Source organism: Myotis lucifugus, unplaced genomic scaffold, assembly GCF_000147115.1.
Source record: "Myotis lucifugus unplaced genomic scaffold, Myoluc2.0 scaffold_72, whole genome shotgun sequence".
In the NCBI taxonomy this organism is placed as follows: Eukaryota; Metazoa; Chordata; class Mammalia; order Chiroptera; family Vespertilionidae; genus Myotis; species Myotis lucifugus.
This window is the reverse complement of record NW_005871120.1, coordinates 4173555-4179655: the sequence shown is the minus strand read 5'-3', so window position 1 is coordinate 4179655 and position 6101 is coordinate 4173555.

Here is a 6101-nt window from a genome sequence, read left to right as displayed (position 1 = left end):
TTCCGCGGCCTTTACCTGGGGAGAACGGCTCTCGCTCCCCAGCCCACCTCCCAGGAGTCGTCCAGCATCCACGGCGACACGGGGCAGCTCAGCACTTAAATGCCCTGTGCGCTGCACAGTCCTCCCGCGGAGCACCACCGTCACTTCCTGGAAAAGGAGGGAAAGACTCGATTTAAACAAAATAGCTCCCAACACATAGAATACATATTCTCCTTTAAAAAAAAAAACATGGACAGTCTGTTTAAAATGCCATATATATAGTTAAGGAGAGATTGTCTTCGAGTGTCAAGACTGATCTTTCTCCTTTTTTCTATTTCCATTGCTCAATTTCTTGGACTGCCCCACCCCTTCCTTGCATCTGTCCCTTCCATTTCCCACCCCTCATTCCATTCCACCGTCACCTCCCCTCACGCACTGAGCCACTAGGAAGCTCCCATCGTTCAGGGCTTTATATGCTCTTGTAGATGCTGTTCCCTATGCTGAGAATACATATGCCTGGCAAACTCTAACTCCAAGGCCCGGTGCAAATGTCACTCTGGGAAGCCCTGCTTAAAAGATTCCAACAGCACCCTGGACATACCTGTGTCATTACATGTAGTTATCCATTCGTGTTTTTATTTATCCATCAAATATTCCTTGAGAATCTCCTGCGGTCATTGCCATTTTGCTGTTTGGGGGCAAAAAAAGAAATTCCTATATATTCAAGGAGGCCAAATAGCAAGCACCGGAAACCATAAACAGAAGTATGCAAGAAGGAGAATTTGATGAATGAATGAATCAATGAGTGAGTGAACATTGTCAGGTCCCCCTGAGACCTAGAAGCCTCCAGGCCCCTAAGAAGGGTGGGTTCCAACTCAAGGCAGCTCCAGGCTACTACCTCACAGAGGGGACAACATGTCAGGTCATTGAGGAGCCTCAGCGAGGGCCTGCCTTGGTTAGGTAGGGTCACCATCTGGCCCTCAGGGTCCCTCAGTAAATAGTTTGTACAGCCAAGTGCACATGAGCTTGTACTATCCCCCCATCAGTGGGCAGCTATGGCATGGGTCATGCCCCATTTTACAGAGGGAGAAACTGAGGGGACCCAGGCCCAATGACTCAGAGGTAAATAACTTGGACATATCAGGGCCAGGCCAGAAACACATCTTCAAACCCATGCTCCTCCTGCCTAACCCTTCTCAACACTAAAACATACCTTCCCAGCACTCCCTTTATCTATCACATTTGTATAATTTTTATCAATTCCTCTGTTATTTCCTTATATCTGCTTTTTCTTTTCTTCCTATTTATTCTCCCCTTGGTCTGACTCTCATCCAAGAACATTGTACTCAGACACTGATGGGGGAATATCAAGGGCAGATAGATGTATGGTTTCTGCCTGCATAGACTTAGCTGGGGCTCAAGGTTGACAGATGAAAGGGATTCAACACTGTTTGAGTGCCTTCTGTATGCCAGGCCACATGCTGCACTTGGATCAGCACTTCCCACAATCCTAGAAGGAAATACCTTTGTCTTCATTTTATAGATGAGGAAATAAGGCCTAGAAGAGGGCAAATCACTCAGTCAGTAGTGGGCTCCTCTGGGTTGCAAACCTAAGGCTGCCTGCTCCTTCCAAGACCTCAGAGGCTGTAGGACCAAGGAATCCCCACTTACAGAATGCGTGAGGGCCGAGAGAAGGTGTGGTGGAGAGGAACAAGAAGTAGAAGTAAATCAGGAAAGATTTCCCTAGAAAAGTTCGTCTAAATCCATCCGCTGATGAATGGGTAAACATAATGTGTTACAATCACACAACGGAATATTATTCAGCCATATAAGGAGTGGGGTATTAATAGATGCTATGACATTGATGAACCTTGAAAGGAGCCAGTCACCAAAGACCATTGCATGATTTATATGAAATGTCCAAAATAGGCAAATCCATAGAGACAGAAAGTAGAGTAGTGGTTGCAGGGCAGGGGGTACTGGGGAGAGGGACGAGATAGTGGATGGTAGCTAAAGGATATGGGGTTTCCCTTTGGGGTGATGAAATATTATAAAATTATTGGTGATGATAGTTGCACTTCTCTGAACATATTAAAAACCACTGAATTGTATACTTTGAATGGGTGAATTGTATGGTATGTTAATTATATCTCAGTAAAGCTTGTTCTTAACATGTCAAGTTAGAAAGAAGGAAGAGAGACCAGGAATGACAGGAGCCCCTGCTTCCCAGCAGAAGGAAACAAGTCAGGGACAAACAAGGTTGGGGGAGCACACAGGGGTCTGCTTGGTGGCGCAAAGAGGAAGGGTCCAGGAGGTTCTGATGTGATTGGGATTCCCCACCGGGAGTGTTTGTGTGTGGGGGGGGGGGGGGTGTTAGGGATGAACTGGCAGGCAGAAAACAGACGGAGATTCACAGGCTGAACTGGAACGAGAGGAAGGGAGAGACTTCCCCCAAAAGCTCCAATTGCATAACCAGCTGCCTGCTGCCTCAGACCCCTGTGGATACCTCACACTGGGGGGTGGGGGGCAAGCAAAGGCCACAACCCTCACCCCACACCAGCTCCTGCTCACTCACACACTCCTGTCTCTCTGCTGTGACTTAGCTTCCCACCACCCCTCTCCTGAACCTTTAATCTCTTACCCCCTCCCTGCAGTGACCTCTGCAATAAACACAATCTCACAGTTAACCCTCACACTGCCCCATCTTTTCCATTCTCAGTCAAGCTGTTTGACCAAGTTGTCTATACTGACCCAACTGGCTTCCTCTTCTCCCATTCATGGTTTTTATTTTTACTCATGAAAATGTCAAACAAGTTGTAAAAAATAATACATAGATACTTGTGTCTACATTATTGAGGTAGGCAATGTTAACATTTTGCTACATCAGACCTTTTGGTTATTTAAGAAATAACATGTTGCACTGGTCGAGTGTTCCATTGATGAGAGCATTGTCCTGACATAGCAGGTTGTGGGTTTGATCCTGGGTCAGGGCACATACAAGAAGCAACCAATGAATCCATAAATAAGTGGAACAACAAATTGATGTTTCTCTCTCTCTAATAACATTTAGGACTGCCCAGACCTTGAGATCTTTGTCCTGTCTAACACTTGCAAGAACTCAAAGGGGCATGTCAAAGATAGAGCTGAAGCCACCATCACTCCCATTTCCTGCCTCCCTCCCCCCAAAATTGCCACTTTCCTGAAGTTGGTGTATATCATTACCATATCAGATGTGGATTTTTGTTTAGTCAAACCATATGAAACTGCCAATACTTGACTTTTTTGTGTGTGTGTGTATTTTTATTGATTTCAGAGAGGAAGGGAGAGGGAGAGAGAAATAGAAACATCAATGATGAGAATCATTGATCGGCTGCCTTCTGTACACCCCCTACTGGGGATTGAGCCCAAAATCAAACCGTGACCTCCTGGTTGATGCGCAACCTCTGAGCCACACCAGCCGGGCAATACTTGACCATTTTTGATCCTGTCTAAAATAACAACCATTGCATGTGGATGTTGTATGGACCCTGATTCCAACAAATTAAAATAATGAGACAATTAGAAGTTGAAATATTGACTGGTATGGAATGATACTAAGAAATCATTGTTAATTTGATTAGGTGTGATAATGATATTGTCATTATATATTTTTAAATAGTCCTTGTATTTTATTTTTTTTTTTTTTTTTTTTTTTTTTTTTTAAATATATTTTATTGATTTTTTACAGAGAGGAAGGGAGAGGGATAGAGAGCCAGAAACATCCATGAGAGAGAAACATCGATCAGCTGCAGCTGCCTCCTGCACACCCCCCACTGGGGATGTGCCCGCAACCCAGGTACATGCCCTTGGCCAGAATCGAACCTGGGACCTTGAGTCCGCAGGCCGACGCTCCATCCACTGAGCCAAACCGGTTAGGGCAGTCCTTGTATTTTAAAGGCACAAGCTGAGGTATTTGTAAATGGGGAAATATGATAACCTGGGAGGAGTAGATGGGGAAACATGAAACAAGATTGGCCAGGAGCCTGGCCGGTGTGGCTCAGTGGTTGAGTGTTGACCTATGAACCAGGAGGTCCTGATTCAATTCCTGGTCAGGGCACATGCCTGGGTTGCGGGCTCTGTCCCCCAGGGGAGGATGTTTAGGGAGTCAGCTCATCAATGATTCTCTCATCATTGAGGTTTCTATCTCTCTCTCCCTCTCCCTTCCTCCTCTGAAATCAATAAAAATATATTTTTTTAAAATGATTGGCCCAGGAATTGATAGTTATGAAAGGCTGAGCAATGGGCACATGAGAAATTCATTTATATAAAAGGACTTTGTGTATTATTTAATGTCCCATAATAAAAAGTTTCTAAACTATTGGAATATTGAGTCTTTCCATCCACAAACATTATATAGCTGTTTTTAAATTTACATTTTCTTCTATCTTGTAATAAAGTTTTATATACTTTTTCCCATAGGGCCTGCACATCTTTGGCTGATCCAACAAATTTGCTAAAACTCTCTTATTAGTTCTCACAATACTAATAACTTTTCTCTAGAATCTCTTGGATTTCCTATGTTGGCCATCAGATCATGTGTTAAAAAATAAAAGAATGAAAATTTTGTTTTGCCGGTCCAATACTCAGAATTTCCATTTCTTTGTCTTGTTACATACTGCTGGCTAGAACCTCCAGAATAACGTTGAATACAAATAAGAATGGATGCATCTACATCTTGTTACTGACTTGAATAAGAATGATGGTTTTTGCAGGTTTATTCATTCATTCCACAAATATTCTTTGAGCACCTATGATGTGCCAGGCACCATACCACACACTTAGGATACAACGGTGAACAAAGCAAAGGTCCCTACCCTCACAACCTTACATTCTAGTAGGCAGAGAGAGAACCGGAGTGTAATCAATGAGTAAATCTACAGTATAAGTGAGAAGGTGATTAGTACTGTGCAGAAAAAAAATACAGTAGGTTAAGGAGGATTCAGAGTGTCAGCGTGGAGATAGGTGCAATTTTAAATAAGGTGATGGAGTCAATCAAGCCTCACTGAGAAAATAATACTGGAGCAAAGACTTCTAGGTGGAAAGGAGGGTGTGAATTTCCTGGGAAGAACTCTCCAGGCGCAGGGCTCAGTCAGTTTATGGCCCTGCAGCACTAATGTCCTTGGCTGTTTGAAGATGAGAAAGGAGGCAAGGGAGGCTGGAGTCGCTGGGCAGGCTGAGGGAGAAAGAGGTGAGATTACAGAGGAAATGGATGAGGGCAGGAGCTCAGAGTAGACGTGTTGACTCCATTCTTGGATCTCCTCCCATTTTTTAAATTTTATTTTTTAGAATCTCATTTTCTATAGCATCCTGACTTCAACAATACTTAGACCCTCTGAAGACCTTCAGTCCATAAATACTGTCCCTTTCCATTGTTCCTCACCTCCTTAGACTCCCCCTTTCCTTTCTTTCTCAGCTTGAATTCCATGGTCAACTGCCTCAAATATGCTCCCTTTTCCTGGCACGTTATTGTTCTTGCTTGGCAAAACCACCACCTGGGGTGACTCCAGCTTCCTGCCCGCTCTTCATTTGCACCCGAGAGTTGCACGTGGCTGGAAAAAAGCTTGTGACCACACTGACTGGTGTGGCTTTCCTTAAATCATCACAATTTTGAGTGGGTGCTTACTGTCACTGGGCAATCATACGGTAATTCCATAGTTGTTTTCTCTCCCACTTTCCTCCCCTCAAAACTCCAACACTTTCTTCCCCCTTCTTCACTCTTAGCTGATGCATTCTTACTACTTTGTTGAGAAAACTTAACCCCTCACAATAAAATTTCCACATGGTCCCTGAGACACATTCACTCACAAGCTTGCATTAGTGCCTGTACACGATCAGCTTTCTTGCTGGTGCTGGTACCTAAAGTCAATCCCTCCACCTCTGAACTCTCGAGATCTATCTTTCTTTTTGCCTGCTCAAGTTCGTGTCTCCAAGAACGCTCTCTGACCTGTCATCAATTTCCCCCTCTCGCCCTAGCTGGTTTGGTTCAGTGGATAGTGTGATGGCCTCCGGATGAAGGGTCCCAGGTTCAATTCTGGTCAAGGGCACATGCTGGGGTTGAGGGCTCTGTCCCCAGTGGGGGGCAT